At 41.5% G+C, this 12,886-nt stretch overlaps 1 protein-coding gene and 1 long non-coding RNA gene across 11 annotated transcripts in view; one reads left to right on the forward strand and one right to left on the reverse strand.

Annotated features, from left to right (window-relative positions):
• LOC130914422 (uncharacterized) overlaps positions 1-2,442 on the forward strand; it is a 60,854-nt gene extending 58,412 nt beyond the window's left edge. Inside the window, exon 3 of the long non-coding RNA XR_009062912.1 lies at positions 1,890-2,442. This is a non-coding gene — a long non-coding RNA (uncharacterized LOC130914422). The remainder of the gene's footprint in view (positions 1-1,889) is intronic.
• The window catches only part of celf6 (CUGBP Elav-like family member 6), a 380,567-nt gene that overhangs the window by 314,636 nt on the left and 53,045 nt on the right, over positions 1-12,886 (reverse strand). The gene's annotated exons all lie outside the window — the stretch shown is intronic.

A 12,886-nucleotide genomic window follows, 5' to 3' on the forward strand; every position in this document is an offset into this window, starting at 1 on the left:
AAACCCTTGATGCCATCTTAGACCTCTCTAAGGCTAGGTTCTACCTCAGGTCTTAATGCACAAATCAGATTTTTTTTCTTGCTTTTTCGACTTGAGTTAGGCATTAACTTGACGGTCTCAATAGGAAAAGTCGCATACAAGTGGACCATTTCAAATCCGATCTATGTCCTTTTCGTATGTGGTTAAAATCCTATCTGAGCCATTTTTTTCCAGAATGTGACTGCGGTCTGAAATGTGAAGTCACCAAAATCGGATGGATGGATATGGATTGATAGCACGCACAGTGTGTGCATGCTATCAATCCATATAAATTTTGAATAGAAGACTAAACAGGGATTATTTATGTCTGGTATTTGTGTCGTTTTTTGGGAAATCAAAAGTTAACCCCCCTAAATGACGTTGACCGTGTAGTCTTTTGTTTTGATGCTGCTGCGCATGCGGGTCAGTTTGCTCAGTGCATCTCGGACTGCGAATTAGTGTGCATGCTTGTTACTTGAATGTAGGGCTGCAGCTATCAAATATTTTAGTAATCGAGTAATCAACTGAAAATTCTATCGATTAATAGAGTAATCGGATAAAACATTTTTATTTTTAGGTAAAGAGAAATTATAAATATACATGAGAAAAAAGACATTTAATCCAATATTGAACCATTTTCAGTCAATCAATGTCTTTATTTTCGATGTCCATTGTTGAAAACGGCCAACAATTGCATCTCAGATGTGACTAGAAAAAGACATTTTCACTGCTTTCGCTAAAAAAACTTCTAGTTCTTATTAAAAAAAAAAAAAAAAAAATTTACCTTAAAATTTAACTACGCTCGATAACACACATCACTTGAAAGCTATGTGTTTTTCCCACGTGTTTCAATTGAATTTCCATTTGTGTCAAGCTAGTTTTAAGTTCTAGTTAAGCTTTAAGTTAATCTAAACTGTAAGTCCTGATAGGATTTTGAGTTTTTGCAGTGTTCAAAATAAATGTATGATACCTGCTGTATTGAAGCACATTCGGGACCAGTGCTACTTGGTGTTTTATTCAGCAATGACTACTGAGCTAAAACTGACAGTTAGCTTTATAATGTTTTAATTTTACACCCTCATCACTCTACAGCGATGTGTTTTTACAGATTAAATAAAGCCTGTATGTAAGACACGTTAGCCACGCATCGACAGTGGTCATAATCAATAGGAACCTAGCCCTCCGAAAGGCTAACGTTACGTGAGCGAGTGACAGTAACGTTATATTTAGTATTAGCGCTGAGAAGTATATTGCTTAAAGATGGCGGCTGTTTACTAACGCTGCCCAGACGCGGCCGAGTCTGTCATTTCGCATCTAGTCCTAAATGCATGCGATATCTATGGGACGCATCGGACACTACCTGCTACCACGCTAGCATAATGCGGGCGTAGTTTTTAGCAACGGCGGCGTAGTTTTTAGCGGCTGTCGGCTGCAGTAAGTTTTTTTTTTATTGCTTCCTCCTCTACGCACGTGACGTCAGCGCGTTGTCCTGCATTAAAAGTAGTCCGGGCAAAATGTGATGCTTAGAGGTGGCAAAATTAAACGATTCCTCGAGGTGCATAAAATGACTCAGATCAGTTTTTAAACTCGAGTTGCTCGAGTATTCGTTTCAGCTCTACTTGAACGAGCTCAACGGACAGTGGCAGTCTGAAAGGGCACGCCGAAAAAAGATATGACATAAAATCGGAATTATGCATTAAGACCTGAGGTATGATCCTAGCCTAAGTCACCCCAGAGTATTCAATGTAACTTCTGTTTGTTATTCTGAACCCAACAAAAAAAAATGGAGGTACTGGATTAGGATAAACGAGCGCTCTAGAAAATCTTTTCTGAATCCATTACCTCGCTTTTGTACTTTTTCTTTTTTACAGCACAAAAAAAGCTCGAAGTGAAGCCAAAACCGCGGCTGTCGAGCACTCATGATGGGCTTCACAGCGGCGTCCCAGCCAGCCTTCGGGGCTCATGACTTTTACGAGACAGTCGGAGGTCAGTAATGAATATACATGTGCGGTCTGCAATGGGAGGAATGAAGCGGCGAGAAGTAGAGTGGTGGGTGAAGAAGAAGAAGATGAATACTGAGTTAACGTGCCGAGCGGTGTCGGGCTCCGTTCCCACTCGCCCAGTCGCATTGTCCTCTGCTGTTAGTCTCAGCCTGGCTTGTGAACATAAATATTTACACAGTTGTCATGAGCGGGATTTATAGGAGCAGTTCTGCTCGTCCCCCATAAGAGAAATACTACTTTTTCCCTTCGTACTATGCATCTCACCTCCGCCTGTTTTCTTGCCGCTGCATGCCCGGTGGAAATATTGTCTCATTGTGTTGACACTTCTCGTCCCCTCCCGGGCTCAAATAAGCTGTGCAGGGATTTTATTATTTGCAACTGGTCAGCTGGCGAAGTGGAGGGAGGCCAATAAAAACTCTGCCAAAAGGCTTATTGTTCAATACTTGATGTAATAAGAGAACAGCAACTGTCCAAATCCACTTATTTCTCTTGAGCCCCTCAGGGATATTTGCTGTCAAAATCCACTGCTAAACTATTTCTCCAGATTCGATGGTAAAGTTTGTTTTATGACAGAGTAATAGTGTATGAATTAGTCTGTTACCTCAAATTATTTTTATATATTTGGCAACTATCTGAGTATCCGTGAATAATTTAGTAGATGGGAATATTGGAGCAGCACATTTTGTCCTTCTAGTCAATCCTTTGCATGAAATGGAGTCTGAAATGAAAATTTTTGACAGAAGATAGCCTGCAAAATAATTCTGGGGAATTGGGCCTCATGCCGTTTCACCAGTTCTAAAGTAAAAAAATATATTTGGCACCTACAATGACAGTCCTTCGGGCATGAAAGTTGAGTAGTGCACAGGACCAAGGAACTTAAAGTTCTGTGTTTTTAGAGTAAGTCATCAAATTTTGTCTATATGTGCAAACTGCATTATCCGTAACTTAAACATTCTGTATTTAATGGTATGCATCTTTTGAATGGTAGAATTTGGTAGAAATCTGGAAAAAAAAAAAGTCCCCAAAATTAACGCATAAGAAACCAAAATCAAAATACTTCCTCTGTCTCTGCAGTTCCTGCTTCTTTAGATTTCTATTTTGAGTCAAATAGTAATAGATATGCCTACAAAAAAAATTGGCATTTCTTAGTGAAACATGTCTTGGAAGCAATTTTTAATTTTCAACCTTCAGGGAGACCGATCCCAATTTAGGGTGTAACACCAACAACAACTACCCAAAAAACAAACTTTGAAGAACATGTAACCGGTCTGAACCGCACAGACGACCCAATCCATCCCTCTCGACTGACCAGGTCAAGACTCGAATCCACACGGCCAGCGCTGCCACAGGAGACACGATAGCCATTAGGCTAAAAGCCCAGGCAAGCAGCTCCGGCCGCTAGCGTGCTAGCTTCAAGGCATTGAAAGGGAGGTTTCCACGGTATGCAACACACCAACTTGCACCTATTACAAACACCCCTGCAAGTAAGATAAGAGGATTCCTAAGAGGATTCCTCAAAATATCCTTAAAAAAAGATGATTTCAAACCTGAAAGACCAAACAACAGATGACTGGATTGATGTTGATGTAATTCGAGAGGTTTTCATCATGGAGAGGATCTCTTTTTCCACTTACAACTGGAATTATTCTACTCGACATGGTCTAGATCAGGAGTTGGGAACCTATGGTTTGCGGGCCAGATCTGGCTGTTTTGACGGCTGCGTCTGCCCAGCAGACGAATCTTAAATTATTTTTATTATTATTATTATTAACATTATTTTATTATTATTAAGTTTGGTTATACGCCTTTGCACATTACGCGAAACGGCGACGGTCACCGGTCATACGCTGGTGTTGTGCAGTAATGAGCAGACTTGACTTTTGGGGCGTTTGTTAACTTTTTTAATGCTCAGACAACACTCCCGCACTTGGCACTAGATATCATCAAATAGCAACCTAGATGTGCTACTTTAGATCGCCCCCAAGTCCCATACCATTGGCTGTGTGAGCCCAGGGTGATCGTGGGATACGTAGTCCATATACTACAACCGGCGACTACAAAGCCGGTTCGCAGTAACTTTAGTGGGAAAGTGGCAAACATACATGTCGTTGTGTCTGTCTATCTATTTATCTATCCATTGCATAGGCAATGGAGATGAGGCAGAGACACTGTTCAAGTGGGGTTGCTGTACTTTGCTGTCAAAAATAGCGGTCTATGTGAGCGTGTGCGTGAGATCAGGAAGTAAACTTGTTTTCAGTTTCGTTTTCCGCGTTGTCATCCAATTTTAGAAACCCTTTTGAGAAGTGTAAATGTAAAAAAGACAAGGAGTATCGCACTTTTCAGCAGGACATAAATGTGACACTGTTTTTTTCTCTCGCTTTGGATGAGTCAACAGACGTAAGCTATTTATCCCAGTTCAATGTGATTTGAAGGTTTTGACTACATGAAAGGGACAATAAGAAGGGAGGATTTATTCAAGTCCTTCACTGAGTTCGGTAAAGAAAAAAATCTACTGATGGATAAACTTGTTTCGGTGTGCACTGTTGGTGCTCCTTGCGTAAGTATCCAAGTATCAACCAGACTACAAAGCCATCAGCAAAACCACGCAGCACCAAAAGTCGCATTAATGGTAAGAAAGACCCAGTGACGACCCATCCCAGTTGAAGCCTGGGACCGTGAGCTTTGGTCAGATGAGACCAAGATGGAGCTTTTTGGCAACAAACACTCTAAGTGGGTCTGGCGTGCCACGAAAGATGCGCATGCTGAAAAGCACCTCATACCCACTGTGATGTATGGGGGTGGGCAGTGATGCTGTGGGGCTGTTTCGCTTCCAAAGGCCCTGGAAACCTTGTTAGGGTGCATGGCATCATGAATACTTTGAAATACCTGGACATTTTAAATCAAAATCTGTTGCCCTCTGCCCGAAAGCTGAAGATGGGTCGTCACTGGGTCTTTCAGCAAGACAATGACCCTAAACATATGGCCAAATCTACACAGAAATGGTTCACCAGAAGCAAAATCAAGCTCCTCCCATGGCCATCTCAGTCCCCAGACCTTGTTTTGTTGGCATAAGGGGGTTGTACAAAGTATTAACACCAGGGGTACTAATAATTGTGACACACATTATTTGATGTCAAATAATTATTTCTTTATGTGGGATTTTTCCCCACTGAATAAATGCACTTGTATTGAAGGTTGGATTTTTCTCTTTTTTTCCATTAAGGTCCCATATTATTTGAATAAAAAAAAATATTAGAAGCTAAAAAACACATCTTAACCAAGGGTGCCAATAATTATGAAGGGCACTGTATATAGGGGGAATAATATTTGATAAGTTATAAGGGATGCTTAACCCTTACATGTTGTGGCTTCTTCATCCAAATAAAATACAATATCTCTTGTGACCAGGCTGAGCCCACACCATGACCAATGCATTCCATTCCCTTATGACCCCCCCCCCCCCTTTCCTGTACAGTTGTATAATCTACCAATGCCATATCTACTCTCTGGTGTCTCTCCTCTGATATCTTGGCATGTAATTAACTCCTTGGCATGCGCTGTGGGCTGTCATTTTCATGGTAATAAATCTCACCGCTCCTTACCGAAGGTGGAGGAAGCGCGCGGGACGGTGTGTGTGCTTAGCTTCTGCAAACACACCCATCTCACTTTGATCAACTTCCCTGTTGGGTCCAAAGCAAAGTAATAATCTTTTAAATGCAGTTGACTATAATGATTGAAGATAATAGTTTTTTTTTTCTTGGGCTACAGCCACCTAAACATTTTGGACACTGTGACTTCTTGCTTTTGTTGTTTTCTATTTATTTGCTCCAACAAACCTTGTGTCATCCATTATGTAGTAATTTCCTTTCACCCACTTTATCAATGAAGTGTCTCATCTGCCATGCTCTTGGCTACAATCCGTACAGTGGAGCAGCCAAAGCCACAAAAGCAAGCTAAACTTCAATTTGTGTGTATGTGCGAGTAGGTGTTTGTTGTAGTTCACATGCAAGTAATAGGATGAAAGTTCGGGGGTGGATGAGGTGATTTCATGTGTTACCAAGATGGATGAATGGAGTAGATATTGCGCCCTGTCCGTTGTGGCGCAGCGTTCCCTTTAGGTCTAATGAGCGCTACGCTGTGACCTTAGCCTCGCAGGTTCACAGGCCCGATTAAACACCGTCTCCCAGACCACTCAGGGGAAGCCAGGGCGGACCTGTGGCGGAAGCGGTTCCCCTTCGCTCTCCTCCCCACCTTGTTCGCTTTCCCCTCCATTGTCCTAATGGCTCCTTGTGAACTAACCCCATTTGTCTCTATCGCAAACCAACACATACACACACACGCGTAGCAGTCTCACAGTGATGTTGCCTTTGTTTGACTGTCATTTGTCTTTATTATTGTTTTGTTTTTCCCTATAGCTTCAATGTCTGATGGTTATATTTTTCTTCTAAAGCAACCAGTAGGGAATTCTCCTGGGTAAAGTGTAAATTACTTTTAAGTCACTGTGATATATATATATATATATATATATATATATATATATATATATATATATATATATATATATATATATATATATATATATATATATACACAGTACAAATCTAGTTGCTGTAAATCTGTTATTGATAAAATGAAAGATGTGAGATTAGTACGGTATTGAACACTGGTCAAACACTAGCTACTAAACGGCACAAGAAGATGACTTGCAACCTATTTGTTACATTCAAGAAGACTTCATATTGTAGATTTTCCATATCTGAGCCATCCAATGATATTAACTCATTCACTCCCAGCCATTTTCACCGGAGCAGGGCCTTTCACTCTCGATTTTGACTGATTTTGCAAGGCCCACAGAAAATTCTGTTCTATTGCTATATAAACATGGAACCCACCAAAAGAAAGATTAGACTCTCTTCTTTCAGCAGAAAAAAATGTTAGTTCATATCTTTTTCCATTCTTTAGAAATCAGCATTAGAAAATAGCTTAGTTTGAGCAATTTTCCAATTTCTGATGAAAAAACTGAGAAATTGAGCTTTTTGTGAAAGCATACATTTCAAACGTAACTTTGACTTTAACACAGCTATTTTGTGCTTTAGTTACATCCCGAAAATCTTAATAATGTGTTCGTTCTACAAAATAACATAAACAACAAGACAAATAGAGCTTTTGATCGCAAAGTAACAATTTATTTACACATAACTAAATGAACTGTTGAACTATTTGCGCACATAACAACGGAGAAGGCTCTCGGCTTTTCCCGTTTGAATGAGGTGGCTCCCAGTAATCTGATGAGTCCGGATAAAGATCGGTCTCACTTTTTTCATCATCTTCATCGGTGGTTTCAACCTCGGGCTCAGGAGTAACGCAACGTGAGCTCCGCAGAACGCGTGTGGAACCTGATGCTGTTGTGGCCGTCACCATCTGTCTGATCAAGATACATTTTTTGACGATGGTTTCTTTTTCTTTTCAAAACACTCCTCCAGTGTCGTTTGCCTTTTTTTTCCCGATTGTTCTCCACATTTTTCTCAAATTCTCACGCGTCTTCACAAGATCCTTCCAACTTTTGTTTCCTGACTATTTTTCTTCATTTCCTTTCTTGGCCCGAGAGGAGTTCTTACAAAATGTGCTACTGCCCTCCAGTGGCCAGTTTTATTGCTTTAAAATGAGTTCTGAGCATTGTGCATTGCAGTTTAGGTGCAACAAAACGAAGAGAAGCGTCTTGTAAAAAAATAAAATAAAATAAATAAATAAATAAACGTAAAAGACGTATAAATACGTTTTTGGGACGCTGAAACAATTCAAAATAGAACGTATTTATACGTTTTTGGGAGCAAATGAGTTAACAAGGTGAAGTAAAAAAAATAAATCTGATTTGGACAGAGCATTCTGTCGCTTCATTGCTGCAGGCAGAAGGCAGTCGTGCTTTGGCTTAGCACATCGACATCATTTCAAACTAATCATTTTGAGTTCAAATTGATGCATGTTGTTTATTTAACTATTACGTTTACATCGTTTTTCTACCAAACCCTTATGTTGCCCTTCCCTTCTCCAACCATATTTCCACATGTATTCATATATAATAAGCAATAATAGGGTTTGAGTTGAGCGATGATGATTAACTGCAACAGTTTCCAGGATATGGCATAACTCATGATAAGATAGCTTTCCACCGAGACTTTGATTTATCTGGTGGGGAATATTGGCCATTCCCGGCGCCGGCAAGGCCACACGGGGTCATGAGTGGAAGACGCTCCGTTAGTTGAATCACAGCCGCCTCGGCGTGTTTTAATCTTCCTCTCTTTACTTTGATCCAGCTAACTAGAGTCAAAGCTCCCTCCAATCATTGGTAAGACGTTTTAAAGGGTTGCAATTAAAGACCAAATAGCCAGCCGTTTATCAAACTCCTTTCATGTCCGCTGTCCTGCTCTGTGAAAGCGGTAGATTGTCTGTGCGGCACCCAAGGTTCAGCCTAACCTCTGCTTGCTGTTGCTCTGCAGGTCAAAGTTTATAAGGCCAAGAGGAAAAATAAAAGGTCAGTTAGCTGACTGTAACACCGTGACCAATACATCACTTGTAGTTACACCACAGTTCCACAGATGCACAGCACAGAACCAGCTTAACTCTAATCATCTCTGAGATGGTCGATTTCAAACTCTAAAATAATACTGCCAAAACACAAGTCATGGAACATATCAGTTTGAGTCCTTCTTGTATTTGCTTCTTGACTTCACAAGTGTAAGGAGCCTGAAAGAAGAAGCCTGTGGGGTACCGTGGAACCCAAATCCTTGAAGTATCGGTTATGGTAACTGAGCCTTACACTCAATGGCGTAGGTTTGCATAGGGATGGTAGGGACATAACAATACCAGCTTTTAAGCAACCTTAATTGCATTATACATAATGACTAAAGTTATATAAGTAGGTCATTTAGATTGTCTTCCCTTTATATTGTAAGGATAGAATTGACCCTACCATTATTAAGTGAATTATTTTCATTATGTTCAGACATACAGTGTATCACAAAAGTGAGTACACCCCTCGCATTTCTGCAAATATTTAAGTATATCTTTTCATGGAACAACACTGACAAAATGACGCTTGGACACAATGAAAAGTAGTCTGTGTGCAGCTTATATAATAGTTTATTTGTTTCCCCCTCAAAATAACTCAAAATATAGCCATTAATATCCAAACCCCTGGCAACAAAAGTGAATACACCACATGGGAACTACGTACATCCCTAAATGTTCAAATTGAGTACTGCTTGTCATTTTTCCTCCAAAATGTCATGTGACTCGTTACAGGAGTGCTGTCAGCATTGCTGCAGAGATTGAAGAGCTGGGGGGTCAGCCTGTTAGTGCTCAGACCATACGCCGTACTCTACATCATATTGGTGTGCATGGCTGTCACCCCAGGAGGAAGCCTCTTCTGAAGACAGTACACAAGAAAGCCCGCAAACAGTTTGCTGAAGACATGTCAACAAAGCACATGGATTACTGAAACCATGTCCTATGGTCTGACGAGACGAAGATTAATTTGTTTGGTTCTGATGCTCTCAAGCTTGTGTGGTGGCGACTGGAAGAGGAGCGCAAAGATAAGTGTGTCATGCCTACAGTCAAGCATGGTGGTGGGAATGACCCCCACCCAACCCCGACTGCTTCAATCTCTGCAGCAATGCTAGCAGCATTCCTGTAACGAGTTACATGCAGTGTTGGGAGTAACGCCGTTATAAATAACGCCATTACGTAACGGCGTTATTTTTTCAGTAACGGGGTAATCTAACTAATTACTTTTTCCGCCGTTACAGCGCCGTTACCGTTACTGACGGTCAAAAGCGGTGCGTTACTTACTCTGAATAAATTGAAGAAACTACCAGCCGTATCGAGTCGACTCTCTGCTCTGTTGATTTGTCATCCAAGACTTGGGGTGCGTTCAGGTTCGAGAATAGCGCACGTACTTTTGACTCCAAGCTGTTTGTCCCTGCTCATTCAATTAGACAATGCTTTCCAAAGTTTGATAACGTTTCTCTGTTTGCTACACCTGATGCTAGCCTTGTTCCCATCTCCCACTGTCAGCCAGCAATAATTCTGCTTCCATCTTGAGGACGGCAGACGCTTTGAAGGTGACGTGAATTGTCGGGAAACGAGCCTACCTGAATGCAACCTCTCGATGCGATGCAAGTGATTGGCTGAGGGTTAGAGCCATGTGTCGTGGTAAGCCAATCAGAGCCGGTGATTTCACAAGCAAACCGGAACAGCGCGTGCGGCAAACATACACACGCAAAACAGATGCACAGGGTCGGGATGGGCCAAAATACCAGCAACAGTGTGTGAAAAGCTTGTGAAGAGTTACAGAAAACGTTTGGCCTCCGTTATTGCCAATAAAGGACACATAACAAAGTATTGAGATGAACTTTTGGTATTGATCAAATACTTATTTTCCACCGTGATTTGCAAATAAATTCTTTAAAAATCCACAATGTGATTTTCTGTAGTTTTTTCCCCACATTCTCTCTCTCATGGTTGAGGTTTACCCACGTTGACAATTCCAGGCCTCTGATATTTTCAAGTGGGAGAACTTGCACAATTAGTAGTTGACTTAATACTTGTTTGCCCCACTGTAAAGGGCATGCCTGGTAGCGCACAATCATAATATACTGAATAACATGGAATTGTACATACAAAACTCCCATTGAAACTTGCTAATCTAGCTAGTGAGTGAATGGAAATAGCATTTGATTAAGCCGAAGCAGTCAAGAGACCAATAATGATTTTCACTAGCTTTGTATCCCTGCTGACCCTTCATCTATACCTCTACAGTGAATCTCAGACAAAGGGTAGGCAAAGACAAAGAGTGTTTACAGGGAGAAGACTGTGGATCAGGCCGCTGAGAGGCCTGTTTTGATGGAGAAAGAAAATTGTGAGAAGTACGAGCGCAAGCTCAGGGGCCCTTTGTGATTTCAGGTGAGGTGAATGAGAAAGGGAAAAAGTGAACAGAGACATTAGGAATGACAGAGGAAGCCAAGAATTGGAGCTGACAAGAGGGCCTGCACTGACAGGAAGGAGGAAGCAACAGGGTGAGAAGGGTGGTGGTTGAGTGGGATGGTGGAGGGCGACGAGTAGACAGAATTAGACGAGTGAGCGCATCTGTTTGCTACTCATGAGTGAGGCAGCGGCGTTGCCTAGGAAACATCAGCCGCTTGGATTATGAGCTGATTAGTGAGCCTCCTTCTCTTCGTAGATCCCACTCAAATATCTGATGCACAATAACACATGTGTACAATTAAAGGTTTGTAGCACGTCACATCCAAGACCTTTTTGCATCGACGCTGTCACTTTCATTGTTGAAATTTGTCCCTCTGTGTGTGACAATGGGCGCAAGGAGCCTATCACGGGCTTTATCTTTGCCTGCAATTCTACATCTTATCTACCATTACTCTCAATCGAAACAGGTCAACTGACCAGCAAGCGGCAGTTTACACCATCCTATATTCTACTAAACAAGGACTTAAGTAATTTAATTGTTTGAACATGGTTTAAACAACATTTTTCAACCTGGGCAGACGAACATTTGATTTTTTTTCCCATGTACAGGAAGCAACTGCTTTTTGGGGATTTGCCGTTTGCGAATTTACCAGTTTGTGTCTTCTTTTGTTAATCCTTGGTAGGAAAAAAAAATGTGTGTGGAGTTTGTATGTGAGTTTGCATTAGTGTTTGTCTGTGTTTTTCTATAACACCATTAGATTCTACAAAACTCTGGCTTGTGGGAAACAAACTTTCGACCTATTAGGCATACTTGACTATAAGCTGCATTCACTAGATTTGAAAAGAAAACTCATTTTATTCCACATATAAGCCGCACTGGACTACTAACCGGGGGGGGGGGGGGGGGGGGGGTTTATTACGGTAATCACGGAAGCATTGAGTGTCAATACGGTATTGTATGTAAAATGTCTAAGTATTGTAGACCGCTCAAAAAAAAATCAAGGGAAAACTAAAATAACACATTGTACATATGACTGAATGAAATATTTGCATTAACTATTTGGTTCTTTCTATAGTTGAATGTGCTGAAAACAAAATCACATAAATATTATCAATGAAAATCAAATGCATCAACCCATTAAGGTCTGGATTTGGAGTTATACTCAAAATTGAAGTGGAAAAATACACTACAGCCTGATCCAACTGTGATGTAATGTCCTTTGAGCAAGTCAAAATGAGACTCGGTAGTGTGTGTGGCCTCCGCATGCCTGTATGACCTCTCTACAACACCTGGGCATGCTCCTAATGAGATGGTAGAGGGTGTCCTTGGGGATCTTTTCCCAGATCTGGACCAAGGCATCATTGAGCTCCTGGAGAGTCTGAGGAAAAACCTGGTGGTGCAAGATGGACCTAAATCTAATGTCCCAGAGGATGTTCTATTGGATTTAGGTCTGGCGAACGTGGGGTCCAGTCAGTGTTATCCTTCTTCCTTCAGGAACTGCTTGCATACTCCGGCCACATGAGGTTGGATATTGTCGTGGACCAGGAGGAACTATGGTCCCATTGCACAAGCGTAGCTTATGTCAATGGGTCCAAGAATTTCATCCCGATACCTAATAGCAGTCAGGGTGTCTGTGTGTCCATCCAGGGATATGCCGCCCCTATCCATCACTAACCCACCACCACACCGGCCATGCTGAATGATGTTGCAGGCAGTATGACGTTCTCCACGGCATCTCCGGACACTTTCAGATCTGTCGCATGTGCTCAGGTTGAACTTGCTATCATCTGTGAAGTCCACAGAGCCAGTGACGTAGTTGCAAATTCTGGTGGTCTATGGCATTTGCCAATCGATCTCTACGGTGCTGGGCAGTGAGCACGGG

Source organism: Corythoichthys intestinalis, chromosome 1 (assembly GCF_030265065.1).
Source record: "Corythoichthys intestinalis isolate RoL2023-P3 chromosome 1, ASM3026506v1, whole genome shotgun sequence".
NCBI classification, from domain to species: domain Eukaryota; kingdom Metazoa; phylum Chordata; class Actinopteri; order Syngnathiformes; family Syngnathidae; genus Corythoichthys; species Corythoichthys intestinalis.